Source organism: Ranitomeya imitator, chromosome 1, assembly GCF_032444005.1.
Source record: "Ranitomeya imitator isolate aRanImi1 chromosome 1, aRanImi1.pri, whole genome shotgun sequence".
Lineage (NCBI taxonomy): Eukaryota > Metazoa > Chordata > Amphibia > Anura > Dendrobatidae > Ranitomeya > Ranitomeya imitator.
The window spans coordinates 356,743,131-356,754,472 of record NC_091282.1 but is presented as its reverse complement, the minus strand read 5'-3'; positions in this window follow the sequence as shown (position 1 = coordinate 356,754,472).

Below are 11,342 nucleotides of genomic sequence, written 5' to 3'. Positions count from 1 at the left end.
GGTTAAGTTCACATCTGTTTTACCACTTCATAGATTTTTACTAGAGATTAGTGATGAGCGAGTATACTCGTTGCTCGGGTTTTCCCGACCACGCTCAGGTGGACTCTGGGTATTTGTGACTAGAGTTGAGCGACTTTTACTTTTTTAGGATCGAGTTGGGTTTCGCAAAACCCGACTTTGTCAAAAGTCGGGTTGGGTGAAATCGGCCAATTATTTCGAAAAGTCGGTGGCCGACCGAAACGCGAAACCCAATGCAAGTCAATGGGGAATCAAAGTCGGCAGTGAGTGGAGGACAGGAAAACACCTACAGTGCCCATTTTAATGCCAAAAACATCAATTCTTATTTCTTAAGCTTGTCAATCTTAATTTACTTTATAATAATAGTTAGGCATTGAAAACAGGGGGTCATTTGGCTAAAGTTGTGGGGGTTAGGGCTGGCTCAAGATTTTCGTGTGCCCAGGAAACGTGGAATACGTCACGGCGGTGGAGCAGGGAGAGGTAAGTATTTAAACTTTGCAAGTGCGGTGATCCTGAGCAAGCAGGGGGGGGCATTCTCTTAAACTGTAAAGCGCTGTGGAATATGTTGGCGCTATATAAATAAAGATTATTATTATTATTATTCCCTCTCCTCTCCTAGTGCGCAACCCCTACAACTCAATTTACAATCTCTCTCTGAGTCCCTTCTCACTCTTACAGACATAGCTTCCCTTCATGACACAGATGCTGCTGCCACTTTTTACAACACCACAATGACAGCAACACTTGACTCGGCCGCCCCCCTCATGCATAGCAAATCTCGTGCAACCAACATGGAGCCCTGGCTGACCAGTCTGACCAAAGAACTGAGATGGGCTTCCAGGGTCGCTGAGCGGAGATGGAAGCAATCCGGCTCTACCGAGCACTTCATCGCATACAAGCAGTCCTTCACCAGCTTCAAGTCCACACTCACTGCGGCAAAACAAACTTACTTCTCATCTCTCATATCCTCCCTGTCTCAAAACCCTAAACAGCTTTTCAACACTTTCAGTTCTCTACTCCATCCACCAGCACCTGCCCCCTCCTCTTATTTCTGCTGAAGACTTTGCCTCTTTCTTTAAGCAGAAGATTGATACGATCAGAGAAAGTTTTGGCCTGCAGCATCAATGCACCTCTTAGCTGCTCAACCCTGTTCCTCCAAAACCAACTTCTCCACCAGGACAGAAGATCAGCTCTCCACCCTTCTGTCAAGATTACATCTCACCACTTGCATGCTTAACCCTCTTCCGTCCCACATCCTGTTATGATCTGGTGGTTTGGGAACAACATGAGACAAGCTCTGAAGGAGGTGGTATCTGTACTGACCGCAGACCCTGAACCTAGCAGCGCAACTAGAAATAGCCGTGGGGGGTACCTGACGCTTCCTAGACCCCTCGGCACAGCCTAAGATCTAACTTCCCCTAAGGATGGAAACAGGAAACCTATCTTGCCTCAGAGAAAATCCCCAAAGGAAAGATAGCCCCCCACAAATATTGATGGTGAGAGGAGGGGAAAATAACATACGCAGAGATGAAATCAGATTTTAGCATAGGAGGCCAGTCTAGCTTGATAGATAGGACAGGAAAGGATAAAAACTACAAAACAATCCACACAGAGTTTACAAAATCTCCACACCTGACTAAAGGTGTGGAGGGTAAATCTGCTTCCCAGAGCTTCCAGCTAACAGAAAAAATCCATAATGACAAGCTAGACAAAAATAGAATGCACAGAACAATAAGTCCACAACATGTAGACAGAAATAAGCAAAGCCAGAACTTATCTTTGCAGAACTGGTCAGGAAACCAGGAGAATCCAAGCAGAGATGTGAATCCAGCCAGAGAACATTGACAAGTGGCATAGGCTGAAGACTAGAGCCAAGTAAAATAGCAGAGCCAGGAGAGACGATTAGTGAAAGCAGCTGCTAAAGCTAAACCCAAGGAGCGGCAGTTCCACTCAAAACCACCAGAGGGAGCCCAAGGGCAGAATTCACAAAAGTGCCATTTACAACCACCGGAGGGAGCCCAAGAACGGAATTCACAACAACATCCCCTCTAACCTCGCCACAGTCTTCATCCCAACCCTAGCACACCTCTTCAACCTTTCACTCACAACTGGTGTTTTCCCCTCATCTTTTAAGCATGCCAAGATCACACCCATCATCAAAAAGCCCTCCCTCGACCCATCCTCTGTGTCTAGCTATCGCCCAATAATTCTTCCCCCTTATGCCTTAAAACCACTGGAATAGCATGTCCATCTTGAACTGTTCTCCTACCTCTCCTCCTGCACCCTCTTTGACTGCTTGCAATCTGGCTTCCGACCACATCACTCAACTGAAACTGCCCTAACTAAAGTCACCAATGACCTACTAACTTCCAAGAGCAAGCGACACTACTCTGTTGTCCTCCTGGACCTGTCTTCTGTCTTCGACACTGTTGACCATTCCCTCATGCTACAGATTCTCTCATCTCTTGGCATCACAGACTTGGCCCTATCCTGGATCTCGCCATATCTAACAGACTGAACCTTCAGTGTCTCCCTCTTCCACACCACCTCCTCACCTCGCCCCCTGTCTCTCTGTGTTTTCTAAGGCTCAGTCCTAGGGCCCCTGCTCTTCTCCATCTACACCTTTAGCCTGGGACAGCTCATAGAATCCCATGGTTTGCAGTATCATCTCTACTATCTATCTGGACCCGACCTCACTTCCTTACTGACCAAAATCCCACAATGTCTGTCTGCTATTTCAGCTTTCTATTCTGCTCGCTTTTTAAAACTTAACATGGACAAAACAGAATTCATCGTCTTTCCCTATCTGATTCTACCCCTCCACGAGACCTATCCATCAATGTCAAATGGCTGTTCACTTTCCCCAGTCCCGCATGGTCGGTGCCTCGGGGTGATCCTCGACTCTGCCCTCTCATTCAAGCCACATATCCAAGCCCTTGCCTCCTCCTGCCAACTCAAACTCAAAAATATTTCCCAGATCCGTGCATTCCTTGACCATGAAACCACAAAAAAGCTAGTGCACGCCCTTATCATCTCCCGCCTCGATTACTGCAACCTCCTACTCTTTGGCCTCCCCTCTAGCACTCTGGCACCACTCTAATCCATCCTACACTCTGATGCCCGACTAATCCACCTGATTCCCTGTCAAACCCCAGCCTCTCCTTTCTGCCAAACCTTTCACTGGCTTCCTATTGTCCAGAGGCTCCAGTTCAAAACCCTAACTATGACATACAAAGCCATCCACAACCTGTCTCCTCCATACATCTGTGACATGGGCTCCCTGTACTTACCCACTCTCAACCTTCGCTCCTCTCAAGATCTCCTTCTCTACTCCCCTCTTATTTCTTCTTCCCACATCCGCATACAAGACTTCTCCTGTGGTCTCTCATACTCTGGAACTCTCTACCCCAACACATCAGACTCTCGCCTACCATGGAAACTTTCAAAAAGAACATGAAGACCCATCTCTTAGGACAAGCCTACAACCAGCTTTGATCCTTAGTCTGCTGAACCGCCACACGACCTGCTCTACCCTCTTCCTAGTGTATCCTCACCCATCCCCTGTAGACTGTGAGCCTTCGCGGACAGGGTCCTCTCTCCTTCTGTACTTGTGTGTCTTGTATTGCTCATGTTTATTATGCATGTCTATATTTACCCCTATAACATGCAAAGCACCATGGAATAAATGGCGCTATATAAATGTATAATAATAATAATAATGAGATTCAGATGACCGAGGTGCATGAGGACTATACTGTGGTGTAAGAGCAGGAAGATGAGGGTGAGGAGTGTGAGAACAGAGTGGATGACAATGAGGTTGCAGATCCCACTTGATGTGAACCCAGAAGCACACAGCTAAGCAACTTAGTAGAGGAGGTAGAGGAGGAGGAAGATGCGGAGGTTATGTTGCAGCTCTCCACACGGACACTGATGCAACCATGCCAAACACTGCTTCCTCAGCCACAACTCTGGCTGTGGCCAGCAATGGTCTTGTGTCTGCAGTTTGCAGGTTCAGCAAGAAATGCCTAGCCTGGGCCTATTTTGAGACTGCAAAGGATGACGCTATGACAGCATCACTCACTCTATCCGCCAAATTTGCAAAAAACCTAGGTAGAGGCAAAAATTGCAATAATTTAACAAGTACATGAATAAACTGGAACATGTGTCATAAAAATGCCTTAGTGTTTGAAAATGTCGACTAGCTAAAATGTTGACTAACAGGCCTCGCCAGCCACTGGCCATCCCATCAACCACATCTGTCGCTTCTTTGCCCTCTGTCACCATGCCAAATGTTTTCACACAGGCTGCTGGCAGCAGAAACTCCACTTGTTTATCCCCTACAGTCGTGGTGAGTGTGAGCCCGTCAGCTGTTACGGAAGGTGATATACCTGCTGTTGTTGTGTCACTTAGCACAACACATCTCTCTCAATCCACCATAACATCTTCGCCTGCACCTCACTCACAGTCCAATAGTTTGTCCTGTTCATTCTACCCTACCCTCTCTTAACACAGCAGCCAGCCCTTGGTCCCGCAGTTGTGGTCACATAAAGGAATGTTTCCTCCTATACATGCCAAAGCTAGGAGCTTGAACTCTACCATCTTCAATCTGTTAGCCACGGAAATGCTGCCTTTCTGCCTTGTGGACACAGATGGTTTCAGAAAGTTAATGGCCGTTGAAGTCCCTCCCAGTCACCATTACTTCTCTAATAAAGCTGTGCCTGCGATACACCAGCAAGTCGCAGACAACAACCCCTGTTCCCTTAAAAAATCTATGTCAGGGTGCATTTTAACACTGACACCTGGACGAGCAAACATGGTTATGGGTAGTAACATAGTAACATAGTAACATAGTTAGTAAGGCCGAAAAAAGACATTTGTCCATCCAGTTCAGCCTATATTCCATCATAATAAATACCCAGATCTACGTCCTTCTACAGAACCTAATAATTGTATGATACAATATTGTTCTGCTCCAGGAAGACATCCAGGCCTCTCTTGAACCCCTCGACTGAGTTCGCCATCACCACCTCCTCAGGCAAGCAATTCCAGATTCTCACTGCCCTAACAGTAAAGAATCCTCTTCTATGTTGGTGGAAAAACCTTCTCTCCTCCAGACGCAAAGAATGCCCCCTTGTGCCCGTCACCTTCCTTGGTATAAACAGATCCTCAGCGAGATATTTGTATTGTCCCCTTATATACTTATACATGGTTATTAGATCGCCCCTCAGTCGTCTTTTTTCTAGACTAAATAATCCTAATTTCGCTAATCTATCTGGGTATTGTAGTTCTCCCATCCCCTTTATTAATTTTGTTGCCCTCCTTTGTACTCTCTCTAGTTCCATTATATCCTTCCTGAGCACCGGTGCCCAAAACTGGACACAGTACTCCATGTGCGGTCTAACTAGGGATTTGTACAGAGGCAGTATAATGCTCTCATCATGTGTATCCAGACCTCTTTTAATGCACCCCATGATCCTGTTTGCCTTGGCAGCTGCTGCCTGGCACTGGCTGCTCCAGGTAAGTTTATCATTAACTAGGATCCCCAAGTCCTTCTCCCTGTCAGATTTACCCAGTGGTTTCCCGTTCAGTCTGTAATGGTGATATTGATTCCCTCTTCCCATGTGTATAACCTTACATTTATCATTGTTAAACCTCATCTGCCACCTTTCAGCCCAAGTTTCCAACTTATCCAGATCCATCTGTAGCAGAATACTATCTTCTCTTGTATTAACTGCTTTACATAGTTTTGTATCATCTGCAAATATCGATATTTTACTGTGTAAACCTTTTACCAGATCATTAATGAATATGTTGAAGAGAACAGGTCCCAATACTGACCCCTGCGGTACCCCACTGGTCACAGCGACCCAGTTAGAGACTATACCATTTATAACCACCCTCTGCTTTCTATCACTAAGCCAGTTACTAACCCATTTACACACATGTTCCCCCAGACCAAGCATTCTCATTTTGTGTACCAACCTCTTGTGCGGCACGGTATCAAACTCACTAAGGCTGGTTTCACACTTGCGTTTTGATCGGCAGCATTTTAAACGCAAACGCATTTGGTGCAAAAACGCATTTAAACGCGTTTAAACGCTGCGTTTTTTTAGGCGCATGCGTTTTTGCATGTTTTAACGCAAAAGCAGCATTTTGACGCGTTTACAAGCGTTTTTTCCTGCGTTTGCATTTTTGAAACGCATGATGAGAAGTGTGTGACAGCTGCCAATCATCAAAATCAACTAGAAAACCCACTATAAACAGAAATACCTAGGGTTAGGGTTAGGGTTAGGATCCCTAGTAACCCTAGGGATCCTAACCCTAACCCTAAAACACAAACTCTAACCCTAACCCTAACTCTAACACAAACTCTAACACTAACCCTAACCCAAACTCTAACCCTAACCCTAACCCAAACTCTAACCCTAACCCTAACACAAACTCTAACACAAACTCTAACACAAACTCTAACCCTAACCCTAACACAAACTCTAACCCTAACCCTAACACAAACTCTAACACAAACTCTAACCCTAACCCTAACCCAAACTCTAACCCTAACCCTAACCCTAACCCTAACACAAACTCTAACACAAACTCTAACACAAACTCTAACAAACGCTAACAAACTCTAACCCTAACCCTAACACAAACTCGAACACAAAATCTAACACAAACTCTAACTCTAACCCTAAAACACAAAATCTAACCCTAACCCTAAAACACAAACTCTAACCCTAACCCTAACCCAAACTCTAACCCTAACCCAAACTCTAACCCTAACACAAACTCTAACAAACTCTAACACAAACTCTAACCCTAACCCTAACCCTAAGACACAAACTCTAACCCTAACCCTAAAACACAAACTCTAACCCTAACCCTAAAACACAAACTCTAACCCTAATCCAAACTCTAACCCTAACCCTAACACAAACTCTAACACAAACTCTAACAAACTCTAACACAAACTCTAACCCTAACCCAAACTCTAACCCTAACCCAAACTCTAACCCTAACCCAAACTCTAACAAACTCTAACACAAACTCTAACCCTAACCCTAACCCTAAGACACAAACTCTAACCCTAACCCTAAAACACAAACTCTAACCCTAACCCTATCCCTAAAACACAAACTCTAACCCTAATCCAAACTCTAACCCTAACCCTAACACAAACTCTAACACAAACTCTAACCCTAACCCTAACACAAACTCTAACCCTAAAACACAAACTCTAACCCTAACCCAAACTCTAACCCTAACCCGAACCCAAACTCTAACCCTAACCCTAACACAAACTCTAACAAACTCTAACACAAACTCTAACCCTAACCCTAAAACACAAACTCTAACCCTAACCCTAAAACACAAACTCTAACCCTAACCCTAACCCTAAAACACAAACTCTAACCCTAACCCAAACTCTAACCCTAACCCAAACTCTAACCCTTACCCTAGGGATAGTAACCCTAACCCCTGGGGTTAGGGTTGGGGTTAGGATCCCTTAGGGTTAGGGTTTGGGGGTGGCTTATCAGTGTGTATTCTTGTGTTTTTCTATAAAAACGCATGCAAACGCATGTGCTTAAAAACGCATGCGTTTACATAGACATCAATAATTTTTTTGCCGCAAAAAACACATGCTTTTTTTTTGCGGCAAAAAAATGCCGCTAAAATTACTACATGTTGCATTTCTGCAATACAACACATGCAGAGAAAAAATGCATGCGTTGCAAAAACACGTCAAAACGCATGCAAAAAACGCATGCGTTTTTAATGTTAAGTATAAGAAAAAAATGCATGCTTTTTTTGCGTTTTTTAGCGCAAAAACGTAAAAAAAACGCAAATTTGAAACCAGCCTAACTGGACACTTGGTGACTATGATGACTGAAGTCAGGCAGTCAAGGGGCTTCTCCACAAGCCTTGGAGTCCCCAAGGCTTACTGGACAAACCTCTGTATCTAACACTTCTTCAACTGCTTATGCCTCCACCTCCTTTAGGGCCTCCACCTCTCCCTTATTCAGACACTCCATACTGCACAGCCAGGCACTGTTAAAATTAATATGCCTTGGAGATTGCAGTCACACAGCTCAAGAGTTATGGACAGGTATCCAGGCTGAGTTTGCACAATGGCTGTCTCCACTGAATCTGGAGCCATGGAATGCCATGTGCGATAACAGTGCAATCCTTGTGGTGGCCCTACACCGAGGTAACCTCACACATGCTTTGCATGGTTCATGTGTGTCCTCAACCTGATAGTACAGCAATTTCTCCACTCTTGACCTGGCCTGGATGCACTGCTGCAGAAAGCACAGTTGCTTCTGTGCTCACTTCCGATGATTCACCCCACCATGTAGTGCAAATCACGCTTGCAGAGTGGGCACAGATGAAGGACCTCTGCACCCTTCTGCACAGTTTCAAAATGGCTACTAGGATGGCTAGCACTGATGATACCGTCATTAGCATCACTATTCTGATCATCTACATGCTAGAGCATACTTTGAGTAGTTTTCTGGAGAAGGTGGTGGTCCCAGATAAAGAGAAGGAAACAGAGGAGGATGCAGAAGGAATAACAATATCTCCAAGTTCTGGACTGTCATCGCACAGGCAGGTGACATGGCAGGGTAATTTACAGTGTTTGAGGGGGCTTATGGTACCAGACTGTTGTGAATTCTGTTGTCGAACTCCCTCCTGTGGTCGTGAATGGTACTTCGGCGAGTTCTGTCCATGGACTCCCTCTGGTGGCTGTGAGTGAAGCTGCTGCTTCTGAGGTTCCTTACACAGGTGACGTGGTTTATCCTTTGGTTGGCTGCTCTATTTAACTCCACTCAGATCGTTACTCCATGCCAGCTGTCAATGTTCCTGCATTGGTTCAGTTCGCTCTTGGATCTTTCTGGTGACCTGTCTTCTCCAGCAGAAGCTAAGTTCCTGATAGTTATTATTTGTTCATTGTTTCCTTGTCCAGCTGGTTATCATGATTTTGTCTTGCTAGCTGGAAGCTCTGGGATGCAGAGTGGCATCTCCGCACCGTTAGTCGGTGCGGAGGCCTTTTTGCACACTCTGCGTGGTCTTTTGTAGTTTTTTGTGCTGACCACAAAGATACCTTTCCTATCCTCTGTCTGTTTAGTAAGTCTGGCCTCCCTTTGCTGTAACCTGTTTCATTTCTGCGTTTGTGACTTTCATCTTTACTCACAGTCAATATATGTGGGGGGCTGCCTTTTCCTTTGGGGAATTTCTCTGAGGCAAGGTAGGCTTTATTTTCTATCTCTAGGGCTAGCTAGCTCTTAGGCTGTGAAGAGGCGTCTAGGGAGAGTCAGGAACGCTCCACGGCTATTTCTAGTTGTGGTGATAGGATTAGGGCCTGCGGTCAGCAGAGCTCCCACATCCCAGAGCTTGTCCTGTGTGAGTTTAACTATCAGGTCGTGCCGGGTGCTCCTAACCACCAGGTCCATAACAGTACAGCTGGCCCAAAGTATTAATGCATCTCAATAGAGGGATAAGAGAAGTTCTGAGACCATTTTTTTTTCTTTGCACTGTGTTTTGTCTTTCTTTTCCCCTAAACCTTTGGGTGGTTCAGGACACAGGTGTAGATATGGACATTCAAGGTCTGTCCTCTTGTGTGGATCATCTCACTGCAAGGGTACAAAACATTCAAGATTTTGTGGTTCAGAATCCTATGTTAGAGCCTAGAATTCCTATTCCTGATTTATTTTTTGGGGATAGATCTAAGTTCTTGAATTTCAAAAATAATTGTAAACTGTTTCTAGCTTTGAAACCCCGCTCCTCTGGTGACCCCGTTCAACAAGTAAAAATCATTATTTCTTTGTTGCGTGGTGACCCTCAAGACTGGGCATTTTCCCTTGCGCCAGGAGATCCTGCATTGCGTGATGTTGATGCATTTTTTCTGGCGCTTGGATTGCTTTATGATGAACCAAATTCAGTGGAACAGGCAGAGAAAATCTTGCTGGCTTTGTGTCAGGGTCAGGATGAAGCGGAGGTGTACTGTCAGAAGTTTAGAAAGTGGTCTGTGCTTACTCAGTGGAATGAGTGTGCCCTGGCCGTAATTTTCAGAAAGGGTCTTTCTGAAGCCCTTAAGGATGTCATGGTGGGATTTCCCACGCCTGCTGGTCTGAATGAGTCTATGTCCTTGGCCATGCAGATCGATCGGCGCTTGCGTGAGCGCAAAGCTGTGCACCATCTGGTGATATTCTCTGAGCATTGGCCTGAGCCTATGCAGTGTGATAGGACTTTGACCAGAGCTGAACAGCAAGAACACAGACGTCAGAATGGGCTGTGTTTTTACTGTGGTGAATCCACTCATGCTTTCTCCGATTGTCTTAAGAGCACTAAGCGGTTTGCTAGGTCTGCCACCATTGGTACGGTACAGTCTAAATTTCTTTTGTCCGTTACTCTGATTTGCTCTCTGTCGTCCTATTCTCTTATGGCATTTGTGGATTCAGGCGCTGCCCTGAATTTGATGGACTTAGAGTTTGTCAGGCACTGTGGTTTTTTCTTGGAGCCCTTGCAGTATCCTATTCCATTGAGAGGAATTGATGCTACGCCTTTGGCCAAGAATAAGCCTCAGTACTGGACTCAATTGACCATGTGCATGGCTCCTACACATCAGGAGGATATTCACTTTTTGGTGTTGCATAATCTGCATGATGTGGTGGTTTTGGGGTTGCCATGGCTACAGGTCCATAATCCAGTGTTGTATTGGAAATCTATGTCTGTGTCCGGCTGGGGTTGTCAGGGAATACATGGTGATGTTCCATTGTTGTCAATTTCGCCTTCCACTCCTTCTGAAGTCCCTGAGTTTTTATCAGATTACCGGGATGTATTTGAAGAGCCCAAATCCGGTGCCCTACCTCCTCATAGGGATTGCGATTGTGCTATTAATTTGATTCCTGGTAGTAAGTTTCCTAAGGGCCGTCGGTTTAATTTATCTGTGCCAGAGCACGCCGCTATGCGGAGTTATATAAAGGAATCCTTGGAGAAGGGTCATATTCACCCATCGTCGTCACCATTGGGATCAGGGTTCTTTTTTGTGGCCAAGAAGGATGGCTCTTTGAGACCTTGTATTGATTACCGCCTTCTTAATAAGATCACAGTCAAATTTCAGTATCCTTTGCCGCTGCTGTCTGATTTGTTTGCTCAGATTAAGGGGGCTAGTTGGTTCACCAAGATAGATCTTCGAGGGGTGTATAATCTTGTGCGAATTAAACAGGGCGATGAATGGAAAAAAGCATTTAATATGCCCGAGGGCCATTTTGAGTACCTAGTTATGCCATTCGGGCTTTCTAATGCTCCATCTGTGTTTCAGT